Source organism: Pantherophis guttatus, chromosome 8 (genome assembly GCF_059756535.1).
Source record: "Pantherophis guttatus breed Tessera chromosome 8, ASM5975653v1, whole genome shotgun sequence".
Taxonomy (NCBI): Eukaryota; Metazoa; Chordata; class Lepidosauria; order Squamata; family Colubridae; genus Pantherophis; species Pantherophis guttatus.
The window spans coordinates 39,139,208-39,156,976 of NC_142070.1; the positions used below are offsets into that span (position 1 = coordinate 39,139,208).

A 17,769-nucleotide genomic window follows, 5' to 3' on the forward strand; every position below is an offset into this window, starting at 1 on the left:
GCTGTCCTGTAGCCATAATAACTCCTCTTCATGTCCTGGGCAGGCATATCTCTCGGTTGGTTATATATCATAAAACACCTGCTTGCAACCGGTTGCCTGGGCCAGAAGACTGGCATTGGACCAAGTTAGCGCAGGCACTACAAGAACCTTTTTAGTAAGAAGTAAAACTAATATTTCCTCGCCAAAGCTTAAGGAAGGCTTTGAGGAATTCTTCCTCCCCGCCTGAGGTAAGCCCGCCTACAAGCGTGTGCGGGGTGGGCTGCCCAACACAACCCCCCCCCACCTCCGCTATCCCTCGAGGCAACTGGCGCGGGAGAGAAAAGGCGCCCGTGACGGGACCTAGCCGGGCGTTGCACAGGCGCCTAGTTGGTGCTCGGCGGCGCTGCGTGTGCGAGGGAGCGTGTGTGGTGGCAACAGGCCGGGGAGGGAGAGCAGCAGGGGGCTGTGCCTGGGCTTGGGCTTGTTGGGGGGGGGGAGAGGCTCTCTTCCACGCCGCACTCAAGTGACATTCAGGGCGAACACCACATGTCTAGCTCAGCCACCCGGGCAGGCAGCGCATTACTAAGACTCGCGCGGACAAACGCCTTTCCCTGTCGGCTGGCCTAAACGTTAAAATAAAGTCATTGCTGGCCGTCGTTCTCGGGTTCCCAAGAGATCCTCTCCCCTCCCAGCGCCAATTTCGCCTCAGTCTCTCTCTCTTTTTTTCCCTTTGGAGAGTTTTCCTCGCTGGAAGAATGGAAACAATCTAACCAGCCTCCGCCTGCCCTCCTTCTGCCCGCTGAAAACAACACCAACACCAACAAAAAAAAGAACAAAATCAAAGCAAACGAGCGGCCGAGTGCGACGCAAGTGGCGACGAGGGCTTCGGACTTGGGGGAAAGTCTATTAGTTGCCTTGCCCTGCTGTTTCTTGGCAGGCAAGGAACTCCGGGCGAGCTCGGTGGTCCTTCGGAGCCGAGGCTCATCGCCTGACGAACTTTGGGCAAGGTCGGCGCGGGCCAAACAAGGCTTGGCTCTTCAGGTAAGCGGGACGCCGGGCAAGGTTTTCCGCGCGGCCACAGCTCGCCGAGTTGGGGGGCAGTAATTCCAACAGTAGCAGAGAAGCCATCCTAAATCGCCTGGCTTGGGCGGCTAAGGAATTCTGAGCCTTTGGACGGGATCTCGCTGATGCTTTAGAATAGTTGGAGTTAACTATTGATTTTCTTTGGGGCGTAAAGGAGAGCCAGGTCTGCTCCGCTCCTGACTCTCCCTCCTGAGTCCACGGAAAGGAATCTGGGTTTCAGCTTCGAGCCCTGCCTAGATTGCCCCGATTGCCACTCCAGGAAGTTGCAGAACCGTTTACAGATTCCTAAGAGGCTGCGCGCTCTGTGTGCAGCATCTTTGGAAACTTGTAAATACATGGCTATTCTGTCTCATCTCTTTCTTTTCTCCACCTTCTTCACTTTTATAATGGCAACCAATTCATTAGGTTGTTTGCCGTAGTGGACTACCCAGCACATAACTCTGAAAAAGATTGAGGGTCAAGACCTAAAGAAGGATATTCTAATTTTGACAGACAAGATCCGATCTCTCTTAGGAACTTAAATCTGTAAAGTTTTATGAAGCCTGGTGGTGGTTGTTTTTTTTTTCCAATCGCAGGGTAGCACCATTTCTCTTTTTATGTTCTTGCGGTTTTTGTTGGCTTTCCGCAATCTTATGATGAGACGATTCTGCCTTGCCAGTCTTAATCCCGATTGTCGTCACTCCTTTCCCTAACAACAGTGTGCCTGCCACTGGGAAGGAAAGAGAAGGAACAGCCCAGAGTAAATCTTTTCCTCTGCCAGTTGGTGGTGTGGGGCAGTTTCAATGAGATTCAACTTTGCAGAGTCGCTCAACAAGGTTTCATTATTTCCCTTCACTCCAAAGTTACTTTCTGTCCTGTTCCTTCCCATTCCCTGCGGTTTATTTGATGTAACACATGAGGAACTGAGCAAAGGCTCCCTATTAGACTTATTGGAGCTCAATGAGTTTGTAGAAGCTTTTCTACAAGCCTGTCTAAAAGCTTTTCATTTTTGGTGCCTGGAATGTTTGCTTATTATGTTGGTTTTCTTTCAATCCAACAGTAACATGTCCTTTTCTAAGGTGAACCATTTATTATTTCTACTGTAAAGTTTTTCACAAAATAGGAGCAGACATAGGTGGCAGGTTTGCATTCAGAAAGTTGTTGCAAAAGGAAAAGCAAGAAATGCAGAGTAAGCAAGAAGAGATAGATAAGGGGCATAAATGTATAAGATACATATATATTTAATGTAAATTCTTACATTCCATCTATGATTGTAATTACTTTCTTCCAAAATTTTGTGCAGCCTAAATACTTAGAGGATATGGGATACTGGCACTTGCCTCCATCTAAATCATCATCATAGCCTGACCAAAGCAAAATCTAAACTATCAAGCTGAAGTGTAATCAGTTGTTTAAAAACAGTCAGAATAGTTTCAGCCATGTAAATTTTCATATTTTTTTTCAATGCTTTGGCTTGTTTTCCAAATTTCAGTAACAGTTGGTCCTGGGATTAATTTCAGTTTTATCTTCTACTATGTTTCAAGTGCTTGACACACACACACACACACACACACACACACACAAACCCCATGCAAATAAAAAATAAAATATTTCTTTAAAAATATGTCTTGTTTTCAATAGACCTGCTGCATAGGATTATTTATTATTAAGCATACATTCTACAGAAATAAATATGGTTTTCTAGATGATTTTAAAATAGTTTTCACTTATGCATTTTTGGAAATTCTAGTATGGAATAGCCTTGCATTTGATTTTGGCAATAACCCTGCTTTAAATTGTCACAATAAAGCAAAGTAATTGAACCTGTGCTAGTAGAACAAGTGAAAATTAATTATTTATGGATTGTATTAGACATTTTAGTTAACAATTGAAAACATGACTATGAAATATCTCTTCATTATTTGTAAATAGAACTTTTCAATCTCTCAAATAATATATAATTGGTGAATATCTGTACTCTTTGTACAGGACTTATTTAATACTTCCATGATTAAGTATCCTAACTTTCTTCAAGTTAGATAAGTTAGTGATACAGATCAGTGCAATATTTTGCCAATACCACTGACAAATGGGGAAGGGGTGGAGAGACAATGCTGTCTTTGAAACAAGTGGAAAGATAGGGAACAGAAGTTCTGTTTGTAGCTCTTCAGCTCTATTGTTATTCTTGACCACTTTTTAAAAACAAACAATGCACAAATCTGAATATGTGACATTTTCATTGAACAATAATATAGATGCTCACAATAAAAATTATTTTAAAAAGATGGTCTGTTTAATTTTGAATCAGTAATAGCGTAGGGGAATTATAATGGTAATATGGGATCAAATTCCAATCATAGCATCTTTTTTAAGGATTTGGTTGGTTACTCTCTATGCTCAACTGTGTGTAAAAATGATTTCAGATTCATTTGAGCGGCTTAGATTTCCCCTTTTTAAATTTGATAACTGAACCAAAATTGATAGTATCAGATTTTATCTCAGATACTTTTTCACATAAATCTATATTTGACTAGTCCATTTCTGTGCATGTCTGCTCAGAAACAAGTGCCATTGTTAATAGGATTACTTCAAAACAGGTCTTAGACTGCAGTCCTATGAACACAGCTGTTTTATTTCTGAGTAAACATGTGTATTATTTGCATGTCTAGTATTATGACATTAAAGAAGTATCCAGAAATGTATTTAGAGACAAAATATAATGGAAATACAGGGTAATTCTATAATATTAAACCTGCTTTTTGTTAGAAAACTATAGAGTAATTTTGAAATGCATATTAGAAGAGGCATTCAGGAACCTGAATAATTCAAGTCTCAAGAATATTAATGTGAATACAGAGTGAACCTGTATAGTCACTTAATGCAGATTGTGAAGATAGGTTTTATTAATATTTATTATTTTTATTACATAATATAATAATATTGTTATTATTATCCAGATGTTTCAAATACAAAGACATTGAAGAAATTAGAATAAAATTAAAACAATGGAAACCATATTTTAGAAACAGCATGTAGAAACAATATTGATAGAAGATATCAAAATAGTGAGACTAAAATACATCACTTATTACATAACAGTTATAACATTTATTATAGAAAACTATTATATATTACATAAAAGCTATATCAGGCATCAGAGAAAGGAATTAGAAATAAAACCTAGACAACAGGACACCTGGCACCAAAAAAGGGTAGCAGGTGTAAAGGAAAGGCATTTCAAAACCAGAGAGACCATAATGAAAAGGCATTTTATTCCATGGATACCTTCAAACTTTTCACTGAGGGCCATAGCAAGAAAAAGAAAAACATTTTGAAGATTATAAAGAGACCAAACAGATCCACACAAGAAGATACATTCCATCTTATTGAGATTACAAATCACTTAGAGGTTTATAGGTCAAAATTAGTATGTTGAATTGTATGTGATAGTTCTTTGGAAGACAGACAAGTACTGGTGCAATTGATTCATAATGCCTGGTTCTTATTAGAACCTTTGCAGGATTAAACCATGTTTAGGGGTAGCTTTATCTTATAAACATTCAAAGACAATTGCACTGAATGAAACAATGGCTAATAGTTTTATCTTCATTTTTTACATTTTTGGCAAGTAGTTCATTACAATATTGCATTTATAATGCAGCTATTTTTAACTTATATATGGGTAAAACTTATGTTTCTAGAAATGTATATCCATGTTATTGTCTAATGTTCCTATCATAAATGGGTCTTGTAAAATAAATAGTCATTTATACCAATGATTTATCATTTTTGATCAGCCATATTCCTAACAGGAAATATTCTTTTGAACCCTTCTCACTCTTTTAAAAATGACATTTTTAGTATAGAGGGATTTTTTTTTTTAAAAAAGGACAGGTTTATTTATTTATTTACATATATTTATATGCCGCCCTTCTCCCGAAGGACTCAGGCGGCGAACAGGTTAAAGATTATTGGCATTTTCTTCTCCTTTTATAATGGAAATGAACTGAAATATGGGATAATCTGAAGGACATATTTTAGTTCTGACATTTTTTATTTTGTGAAAAAATATTATTCGATATTGGCATATCATCACTATTCTTTTATATTACAAAATCTGCAGAATTTTGGCAGAACTTTGGAAATATTTCTTATAGATTCTTATTTTGACATGTTTTATTACATAGACATTCATGCACATACAATTGGTATTTTAGAAGCCACCGAAGATGTATTGTGTTTTATAATCCACATTAATTGCATGATTATGGTGGGTTAGAAATATTATATTTAAAGCATCTTAGGGTCAAAAATAAATATCTTTAGATAGAGCTTGAAAAGATTTATATTTGAATTTTTGGGGCAGTCATAGCATATATTATAATAACATATTATGTATAATCTCAGTTGAGCCACTTGTTATGTTTCTATTAAATTATGCTAATTATATTTTAGTATTATAAAAATTAAATATATTTGGACAATTATAATTTTAGGTCTAGGGCTGCCATTTTGATTCTTGCTGTTCTGTCTGAATGAAAATGTTTGCCCTCCTTTAGTCCTTTAGTTTGTGCCAACTGGTCAGAAGACAGTTGCTTGTTTACTTGACAAAGATGTAATCTATTTTATGTGATCTATTTGATGCTATTGCCATATTATTATTATTTGGAATAACTGTTACTCAAAGACATAATATTTAAAAATGATTAATATAATGATTAATACATGCCTGTTAGATGCATATATGAAGATAAATAATGCTCAAATTATATATATATATATATATATATATATATCGTAACTATTAGTGCAAGCAGATTAAGATATTAATAGAGAAATAACTAGAAATAGAAATAAAAGTATCCCTTATGCTTAGACTTAAACTAATATCAGATCCATTATTGTTAATAGTATGGGAAAGAAATTAAACTGCAAGATATGACTTTTCTCCATGTTTTAGATTGCGTGATACTTTATAGCAAATTTATAATCACTTTTCTAGTTGTTTTGTCACTAATGTTTAATATGTTTCTTTATGTCACTTCTTATAATAGCCTCAAAAATTCTGGATCGATTTTTGCAATTAATATTTTGATGTATTGTTGGTATCATATGATAAATTAAGACATGCATGATTGTCTGAGTAAGAGTCCCTAGAAAAATAGATTACATTTTAAAAAATACATTAGATTTTTCATTAAATGATACGTCATTCTATACCGTATATAGTGATTTGGAATTATTTGTTATACATTCATTTTATTATAAGTAGATAACATTTAATTTGACTTTTATTTAAATTTTGATATTTAATTTATTTACATGCACACATGCACACATATCTGCAGTATTTGTTATGTGACTGAAGGTAAGCATTTGTCAGGTGTTAACTTTTGCAAAAAAAATGACTTTAAATTGATTTAACTGTTAGGCAGCTTTGAAGATAGTCTTTAAATCTTTAATAAATTAGTGCAAATCCATGTTTTAGATATAGTTCTTGTCTTTAAAAAAGGATGATTTGATCATAATCCTATAAATTCCATGTAAAACATGTAACTTAAATACAAAAGTCTCTTCAAAACAAACAATGCTGGTGTATTTACAAATCTGTCCTGTCCTTTTAAAAAGTATAAATTACTTAATAAACATAATCAACATTTTCATTTTGTAATTATATTCAAGATCAGATAAAAACAATGTTTTAGACTTGGCTATTAATTATAAAAGACATGCTAGGGAAAATAGTCCAAAAATCTAACTTAAATTGAGATGAAGTAATGCCAGATTCAGTTTGTGGTGCTTTCTTGGAATGAAGCGACAGCTTTAACCTCAGAACATCTGAATACTAGCTTCAGTTACAGTGCAGTTTTTGGAGAGGAAAGTATGCCTTGTTTATGCATTCATTTAAATGCATTAAATTTTTCATTATTTTCTTTTAATGCATGACTTTTTTTGAAACAACTGCTTTTAATATTGCCATTAAAAAGCTTTATTTAATTATTTAAACGTAGCTTAATTTAATTATCAAGCAGTTATCTATCTTGTTATCCTTCTCTAATAGAAGGAGAATGTACATTGGTTTGATGTCCCTTAAAAGGGACATCAAACCAATGTAAAAAGGGAAAAAATAGGTAGAGCTATAAATACAAATGTAACATATTCTATTATTGTATTTTTGTAACTCTGGTTACCTTTACATTACAGAAGATCACATTGTAATATAACTAATGATATATACAAAAATACTATCAATATGAAGCTATTTTGGATTTTTTTGGAAAATAATGCAAATTTTGTCTATTACTTTTCATGTGGTAATCATATAATGGACTATAAGTCCATAGGGTGATATGATTGAAATAAACAATTCTTTTTTCAAATGCAATACATTTTGAGAAATTGTATTTTTTGAGGAGTATTTGTTTTAACTATTGGTTTAAAAATAAGAAATGGTGGAGTTTTAAAGTAATATATAATAACCTTTAATTCTGGAAATTGTTCAATTGGTACCATGTAACAGTGATGTAAGATCTTTTGAAATTCTACATTTCAGTATATTTTTGTGGAGTTTCTTTTAAGCAAATACAATATTTTTATAACCTGGTGAACTAGAATTAAATAAATGAAGGGTATTTATTTATATTTATTGATCAACTTATATTAGATTTATATTCACCTTTTCCTTGGAAGCTTAAGTCAGTATACATAGCAGTTCCTATTTGTCAGAATCAATCTTTATTTCAGTCATAGATCAGCACAAAAGTTAAACATCAAAATAAATACATTCTCTAAAAAATATTAGAAAATAACTAAGCAAAGTAGTAATATGAACAAGGATCTTTAGTTCTTTAGCTGTTTATTATCATTGCAATAGCACAAAATTTTGCTACTGCAGATGGTTCACACAGAAATTATCTGATCTTCCTACAAATCTCTCTAATAGAAGGAGAATGTACATTGGTTTGATGTCCCAGTTGTACTGGCCCTGCAATAGGACATGTGAGATATCTTCAACTTTTTCATCGCCACATGTACACATTCGCTCAGCTATTGGGGGTTTATCATATCTGCCCCTATTTATCAGACAGTGTCTATTATAAAATTATAGATGTTACAATTAAATATAGCAAATAATGTATGATCTTGGTATATTTTATCAGTCTACTTAAATTGAGTCCAAAGAATAATACTACTACCTGCAACATTATCCATGTTTTATAATTGGAAATAGTTTTCCTATAGAACAACAAGCAGACAAGACACATTAGAACTACTGATTCTATGAGACATAAAGCAACAATAACATTTTATATTAATTTCCTACTCATTATTCAAAGAATATGGCATGTTCTTCTGCTCCACTTCTAATGTAGTGTTTTTCACATTGTAGCTCCTTAAGGGCACATATTCAGTTCATTTAGTGTCCTTCAGATGACTGCTGATTAAATCCAGTAGTTAATTTGCAGAAGATGGAATGTTCCTCCAAATGAGTCAATAGGTACTATGCTTTGCTATTTTATAAAACTACACTTTATCATAAATTTACAAACAGCTGAATGATTATAATTCTTGACTAAATTGAAGGCTCCTGATTTGAAAGTCAGCAGAAACATTTTAGCCTTTTTAAAACAAGTTACTGTTTTATTGCATGAACACTCCACTTTTCCTTACTTTTTGTTTGAGTCCATTTTGTACCATTTCATAGTTTTTCAGTCATTTCAGGTATAAGGTTAACTCATAAATTAACTAAATTAACCTAAGTGCTGTTGGCAAATCTACATTTATAAAGCCAGATTTATTAGCCATTATATTCATGTTATGCTAAAAAGCATTGGTAAGAGAATAATAAGAAAGAATTTTGGTTTAAACTGCTTGTTGTAACTGCATATGTGCAGTATAAAAATTTCGATGCTTTAAAGTTGTGTATGCATGCATACACACATGTGCCCATGTACTGTTTGTGTCTACATACAAGAATCCACCCCCCACCCCCAAATTTCCAGAATGGAAACTTTTGCTGGTTTCTATCATGACTATTTCCTACTTGAATGATAGTTATCTCCAAAGGTGTTTTGTAATTAGGAGAGTTTTAATGGCAAAAAGCATTTAGGAAGAAGTGTTTTCAGCAGAAAAACATGAGACTGAGAAGATCAAATTTTTTATGGTTATTTTTTCTCCAAATAAAAATAGCTGAATAAAGGATGCTTGTTTAAATGCAGAAATAATGTTGTGCATAGTATGAAGAATGCTATGCTTCATACTATGCTTTGAAGAATGCAACTTCATGCAAAAATTATATGAAAGGAACATTTGAATAAACCTGTATATGATCAGGCTGCATATAAACTGAAGATTGTAAGTATAAATTTTAAGAAAAATGTGTATTTATGAGGAACAGCTGCCAGAATAGCAATTGATATTGAAGAGAACATATAAACAATTCCTTTGCCTTGATGAAGTAAAGAAAACATTTTTAATCTTCTTTCATCAGTGGAGTTTTATTTATGATTATAAATGAGTGTATTGCTGTCACCATTCTTTCAATCAAAATTCCTTTGTATCCACAGATAGCATATTTAATGAATTCTATACTCTCTGTTCAAATACTAGGAAAGACTCAAACTAAAAATAAAAAACACAAGATGATTTATTATTTTAAAAGATTGCAGTAGGCTATTACTACAGAGATTTGCCTTAATAACCCAGGGGAGGAAATCAGAACTCCAGAATATGAATGCTTCAGAACTTCAGAAAGTCAGATGTATAACATGTAGGGGAAAAATAAAAAGTGAGAAAAGCCTAATATATATTGCTTAAAGGGTCAATTTATTATTTTCAGAATTATTATTATTATTACAATTTGAAAAACTTGCTTCCCAGTGGAATGTTATAAAGTAGATGTAATTAGTTGCCACTGAAATCAGTAAAATGAGTTTACAATAAATCATGTCACTGTTTTAACAAGAGCTACTGTAGGTACCACTATATTTGTATGCTTAAATAAATTATGAAGATGATACAAAAAAGAAAATTGAACGGCGTGTTAAATGTGGTTGACAGGCATTTGGCAAGTTAAGCATAATTTTCAAGAATAAGCTCCCCCTATGCCAGAAGAGAAAAGTTTTCGATCAGTGTGTGCTTCCTGTTCTAACAGTGAAACATGACACTAACTTCACAATCAATGCAAAAGTTACGAGTGGTGCAATGAGCCATGGAAAGATACATGATTGACATGCAAGACAAGATAAAAAGATCTGCACATGGATTAGAGAACAAACGAAAATATCCAATGCCATCAAAACTGGAAAAGAATTGAAATGGAAATGGGCTGGTCACATAGCAAGAAGAACTGATGGCAGGTAGACCAAGGCAGTCATAGAATGGATTCCACTTGATAAAAAGCATCCATAAAAGAGACCTAAAACAAGATGGAGTGACGACATCAGCAAATATTGCAGGCTCAATTGGCAAAAGAAAGCTTAAGACAGTATTGGTTGGAAACAATACTGTACAGTAGAGGCCTACATCCTGCAGTAGGTAAACAATGGCTAGAATGATGATGATGATGGTGAAATAAATAATGAACATATGCAACAAAAATAAAAAATAATCAAAAATATCAAAAATATCAATTCCATGATATTTTATGGAATAATAATTAGGGCATACTATTTCAATAGAAAGATAAGCAGAAGAATGATTTACTATAATGAATACAACTAAAAATATTAGTGTGAAACACTTAGGCAAGGTATGATACTGTACATTTTTTTACTCAAAAAGTTCTTTGTTACATATTATGCATACATGCAATTACCTGTTTGTGCAAAAGTTCATCTTAGTGGCAGTTGTTTTTGGCAGTGAGCTTTATATGGCTGATTTGTGGATTGCAATAACAATTGACTTGTATCAGAAGTTTGTTTGCTTTATAGAAAGAGAATTTCACACTATAGTTCCTTTTGCCTTGAGAAAATATGACCTAGTGACTGAAAATTTTTTATGGAAATTTTGCATAAAAAAGAAAAGAAATGAACTTGTAATTTAAGGTTTTGATTAGAATAGAAAAGAGTCATGGTGTAACTTTAGAGAGACAAGTTAAGGTATAATTGTACTTACAATTGCTGTGAGGAAGATCAGATGTCATTTCCTTATATCTTTGTATTTTTTTCTGCTATTTTTCTTCTATTTTTTCTTTCTTCATTTTTAGCTTTTTCTTTTTTCCCATTTGAATTGAATTGAATGGGATGCTTTATTTGGCTACGTGTTATTAAACACACAAGGAATTTGTTTCCGGTACAGAATCACTCAGTGTTCTTGCAAAGCAACAGAGAGAAGAAGAAGAATGGACCAATAAAAGTGGGAAGTAAAGAAAATAATAAAAAGGATAAATAGTAATACTACAGCCACACTGTATAGGTCCGTGATGGCAAACATATGGCATGTGTGGCAGAGGTGGCATGCAGGGCCCTCTCTGTTGGCACATGCCGTTGCCCCAGTTCAGCTCTGTTGCACATACCTCCTGCCAGCCAGCTGGTCTTTGGGTCTCTGCTGCGCATGCGCGGGGGACAGGGCGTGTGTTTGGAGGCTGCACATGCTGCACAGGGGGGCAGGACATGTACAGGGGGCATGCACACATTGGATGGGAGGTGCATGCAGGAGGGCCGCATGCACATTTCATTTTGGAGGTTTGGGAGCGCACTCATTTGCGCGCGCACACACTTTGGGCACTCGGTCCGGAAAAGATTAGCCATCACTGGTATAGATTAATATATATATACGCGCACAAGACAGAACTGCGAGAATTAGGTGTTCAGCAGATGGCATGAGGGAAAAAATTGTCCCTGTGTCTAGTTGTCTTGGCATACAATGCCCTATAGCACTGTCACAATAGAAAGAGTTGAAACAATTTATGTCTATGATGTAAGAGTTCTGCAGATATCTGTTCAGCATTCCTTCTAACCCATGCAATATACAGGTCTTCTATGGAAGGCAGACTAGTTGCAATTTTTCTTTCTGTAGTCTTGACTATCTGTTGGAATATGTACCTGTCCTGTTTGGTTACTATACCAAACTAGAAAGTTATAGAAGTACAAATAACAGACTTAATAATAATAATAATAATAATAATAATAATAATAATAATAATAATAATAATAATAATAATAATCCCTTCGTAAAACTGTATCAGCAGCTTCTGAGGTAGTCTGAGTTAACACAGGAAGAACATTCTTTGTTGTGCCTTTTTAATGATAGTTCTAATGTTAAGTGTCCATTTCAAGTCCTGGGAGATTATAGGACCCAAAAACTCTACTGGTGATACAGTGTACTGTCGAATACAGTAGGAAGGGGCTCCTCCTAAAATCCATTCTTATCTGTGTAGGTTTATGCATATTCAGCTCCAGATTGTTATGGCACAAGGCCAGTTGTTCCACCTTCCATCTATTGTAGATACAGACTCATCACTGACTCAAATGAGGCCAATGACTGTTGTATCAGCTGCAAAGTTTAGAACTTTAAGAGACAGTTCCCTTGAGTTTCAGTCATTGGTATAGAGGGACAAGAGCAATGAAGAGAGCACACAGCCCTGATGGTAGCTTTCTTCTTTTTCATTCTAGTTTAGTTTGTATTGGTTTTTATTATAGTTATTAAGACTTTCAATAAGATATAAATAAACAGAAAATATGATCCATGGAGATAGAAAACATGGATACTTGTGAAATTACATTAAATAAATATTAATTTATTTTATTCCATTTAAAACTTGTTCTTTTGATGAGAGCTATTTTGTGGAAGTGGGCATACATATTTAGTAAGAAATAAATATTAATGTCATTCTATTGTGTATTCAGTCAAAGTCAAATACAGTTTGTAGAGTGCTTGAGATTTGGATTTGCATCCAGCATAAGCATAAGCATAAGCAAAAATAAACTTAGAAATTTTTTTCATGCAAGCAACTGATTCCATTTCCCAGTTTACTACAATTTACAAGGGATTTTATTATAATTTAGATGGTGCTAGGAGACTAAATACAAACTTTCAAAATGCCATTTATTAAGGGAATTGTGATAAATAAGTCTAATTATAGTTTTCTGTCTAACTGAATGTAGTAAAATTTAACGTTAGCTATTTCTAAATTGCTCTTTGATTAGAAGCTCAAATGATATATTTCAGCTTTCAGGTTTTTCATAAAACTTACTCAGATTTAAAGAGAAATAAAAGCAATATTAACTAGGTAATAAGAAGAATATTTTCTCCTAGGTTATTTTTCCTAAGTTGTACCATGCCATATCTGAGCCGTGGATTTGCCAATTTTCTTTATTAATTACATTTTTGAAAATTCCAAGATATTTAGCCAAGCATAACCCTCATTTGCCATATAATATATTGTATAATTTTTAATTATCTGAAAACTAAATTTATTTAATATTTGATTATTGCATTGTAAAATGCCTTCATTAACAATGCTTTCTGCTTTTACTGTAAGTAATGTCCATCTATAGTGGAGTGATAAATCTTTGCTAAGCCTCTTGATGCCTCTCAAAAGCAGGCTGCTAAGTTTCTAATACAACTTAGGCTATTCAATTTAAAAAATGACATTCCCTTGATGCACTTTCCAAACTCACTTAATCTGGAAATAATAATTCAAAACAGGAAAGCAACTGATGCAGGCATCCTTTCTCAGACATTTTTACATATGTCTACCAAATCCCCCAGAACATCCAGAAGCATGAATATTTTTTAACTCTGAACTAATTACCTCTCTCCCTGAAATATTATTTGCTCATTCCTCTTCTAAAATTTAGATTTAATTCTCACAAAATTGGCATTGTTAACAAAGGAAGTTAGAAGGTTTTAAGATTGTTGACATGTTCTCTCAGCTTTGGTTTCAGTCTGAGCTACATTCCTAACTATATAGTACCTTTTTTCTACAATAGCTAAGTTTTCCTCTATATGAAAACATTGAACAGGCAATCAAGCAATTAAGTGCTTTGGTAATTTGATAAAACTTGTGACTGTATTGCAATTTCTATCTGTGTATTTTTCCCCTCATTACTATTTTTTACAATTTTAGAATGCATTTTTTTTCTTTTTTTTTTTTGCATTAATTTATATGCCGTCCTTCTCCAGAGACTCAGGGTGGCTTACAATGCATTAAGCAATAGCCTTCATACTTTTGTATATTTATACAAAGTCAGCTTATTGCCCCCACAATCGGTCCTCATTTTACCTACCGTTGAAAGGATGGAAGGCTGAGCCAACCTTGAGCCTGGTGAGATTTGAACTTGCAGTAATTGCAAGCAGCAGATGTTAATAACAGTGCTTTAGGCCACTGTACTACAGGCTCTTCATTCTTTAACATGTGAATACAAAATTACTTTAGTAATTAAAGTATCTCAGAACATTAATAGACAGTTTTGCAAATGAAATTATAACCTGACACGATGAACTAATCAGATTGGATTGCCAGTGGAGATTTTCTAATTTAAAGATTAAGCTTGATAAATCCAGTATTATAACTGGATATAGATTTTGTTATCTAGAGTTCATGGTTTTCTGAACATTAAACCTGCAGTCCACATGTACATAAAAAATTTACAAAAATTTTGATTTTATACCACTATGTAATAGTAAAAAATTAAATGTGTTAAAATGGAACATTAATTTTGAGATACTTAGGGATGCTATAAAACATTATATGCATGAACTGTTCTGTGCAGAGATCATGCATGTTCGGTTGGAAATTTTCTGAACAAAAAGTGGATTTCAGATATTTGGTTTGGACACAAACATAAATAGGATTTTTGTTTTGGAGTTGTAAGTGATCTGAGCAGCGTTCTGGGTGTTCTGTTTTGCTTTAGCTGCTGTGATTAGAAGTTGTTTTACTTACTGTATCACCTGTATAGTTTTATATTTATATTTGTTTATTTTGGACTTTATATCCAAAGACAAGGAAGAGTAGCTTAGATTGAGCAGAGGAAGGAGAAGCAGGACCTTAAGTTAAGAGTTTGGGAGTGGTGGAATGGAGTGAGGAATGTTGGGATCTGCATGGAGGTGTGGAGCAAAGGAACAGGATTCTAGTAGATTGCACAGGGAGAGTCATTCTAGATCTGATTGTGGAAAATTTTATCAGAACAAAATTGTTATATGTAAACTTTTTCTGATGAAAAATATCTGTCTTCCTGCCAATCCAATCCAATCCAATCCAATCCAATCCAATCCAATCCAACCCAACCCAACCCAACCCAACCCAACCCAACCCAACCCAACCCAATATTACTTAGGGTCCCCACCTGCTATTCTTTTGCTCTTAAATTAGCCCCTTTTGAGTTCTGTGTTAATCAAACAGTTGGACTACAACTAGGGAAACTTAGTTCAAGTCCATTCTTATGCCTGGAATTCATAGTCACTCTTCTCTGTTCAATATGCGGAGTGGTTAAGTCTAACATTGCAGGCAAACTGCCCACAGCCTGGATTTCGATCTTCATGGAGCTCAAGATTAACTTTCCATCCTTCTGATCTCAGTAAAATGAGAACCCAGATTGTTGGGGGCAATTTGCAAATGATGCTGACATTGTAAACTGTCCATAAAATGCTATAAAGCACTAAGGACAGTATATGAGTCCTATTGCAATTACTAATTTATTTCATAAGGTTGTATTGAGGGGATAAAATGGAAGGTCTATATTCTAAAAAGTAGAATATAAATTTTACCAAATAAATAAATGAATAAAATCATTTCCCCTTCCCCATCCCTTAATAAGGTGTCCTTGTTTTATTTGGGGAAAATAATTATTCCAATTCATGTTTTATGTACTGATACTACTGCTTGCTAGATTAGATGAATATTGAATAACCTTTTCTGTTTCAGACAGCAGTCCACTGCTCCTACCAGGGACACACTATTCCCCATTTTTGGACTATGTAGATACATTTTAAAAATTATAGTGGTTTCTATCTAAAAAAAATCATCAAGCAAGCCATGGCTGGAAGAACTAGACAAGTTATAAGAAGGTTAAACAGAATATTGTATGTCAAAATGCCAAAGTTTGTTGGTCAAGAGAGGAAAAGATGCAATAAGGAGCCTTGATTTTGATACAATGGGCCCTCCTTCTGCTGGTGCTACAAATACACATTGTTTGTAAGGCTGAAGGACAGCCTCATGCTGGGGAAGAAACACCCTCCTGCATAAACTGGGGACATGGTGATATTGATGTCCTAGGCATTTACTATTGTACTCTGTTGTCAAGAGTTAAGGGTAAAGAAAGAAAAGAAATCGAATTCTTTTTTTAAGTCCATGACACATAATAGTAGCAGTAAGAGGTTGAGAGGCTGTTCCTTAATACTAAAGATGATATATTGTGAACTCAAGGACCACATGCTATAGAAGCACTTCAAGTTTACACTTCAAGACTGATGCTATTCTAACTGCATTCATTGCAAAGGATTAGTAGCGAAAGAACAAGTAGGCATCTTTCAACTGAGGATGTTTAAATCTGTCTTTATGCATTGTCCAAGAGGTCTTCCAATCTTTGGTAGCATGAGGTAACTCATGTTACTAACTAGAAAAAGTTATCTGTTTTCAGGTAAGGAACATTGGTTGAAAGATCAATGTGGTCCAAAGCATCAGACTTGACATGTGTGCTGTTGCATAAGATAATTTTGGATGACCAGCCATTCAAAATGTTTTGGACTAACTTATTCTAGTGCCTGCTCCATATAGTTGGCCCAGATTACCAGTTCCTTTCACTTCAAAAAGCAGGTGATACCTTCTCTGCATCATTGATGCTGTGAGCAAGTTTGTGGACTGCTGTAAGCAACAAGTCTCAGCATTTATTGCAGACTTGCAAGTCTCGGCAGACTTTGAACTACTTTAGATAGAGTGCTGAAACCTCTACCATCATGAAATCTTTTTTACCCCAATTGGTATTGTAACAGCGCTCTTATGCACAAGAGCCATAAGGCTAATGGTTATTTCCACCAAAAGGATCCTATCAAACACTTTATACTGGATCTCTCAAGATGCCCCACCAATGGAACTTCGCCTACCTGTGGTTCAAATGAAGCTGGATTTTATGTTGGTGGCTTAATGTGTATCATGCTGAAAAGAAAAGTAGATAGAATGCTACAATCAAAGATGTGATATCAAAGATCTGCACTGGTTTATGAACATCTTCTACATTGCTAAAATTCACACAAAAATAGTAGCAAGTGTATTAATATATCTTGGTTCAATTGCTACTTAGTGGCAACATGTGCTGTGGATCACTGCCTCCTTGTCCCCTGAAGGTATCTAAAATGATTTTGGTTGTTTGGCTGTTGGAGATTTGACTATGACTATGCTGTTTCCATCACTTTTAGTTAGTGTGATTAATCAGATCTCACACCATCATTAAGCATGATGTTTTGTGGTTACCAATTGCCTGTTTCCCCATTTATTTTGTTTGTCAGAAGCTGGCAGTGAAGGTCACAAATGGTGATCACATGACCGCAGGATGCTGCAGCATCATGCTGCAATTGAGCAATTGAGAGTCGGTACACTGAGCATCAGTGTGTGTGTGTGTATACACACACACACACACAGACAAACATGCCCAGTAGTTTCCCCCCCCCCAAAATACCAATTATATATGTATTTTCTTACAATATATTTTGAACATTTTTATAGAGTCAGAAATCATCCTATTTTAAGTGATCTGTCACTTAACAGTAATTTTTCAGAGTATGAAG

At 34.4% G+C, this 17,769-nt stretch overlaps 1 protein-coding gene across 1 annotated transcript in view; it reads left to right on the top strand.

Annotated features, from left to right (window-relative positions):
* Window positions 1–265: 265 nt before the first annotated feature.
* The window catches only part of NDNF (neuron derived neurotrophic factor), a 28,390-nt gene continuing 10,886 nt past the window's right edge, over window positions 266–17,769 (top strand). Inside the window, exon 1 of the mRNA XM_034442677.3 lies at window positions 266–1,020. The gene's annotated coding sequence lies outside the window, so the exon portion shown is untranslated. The remainder of the gene's footprint in view (window positions 1,021–17,769) is intronic.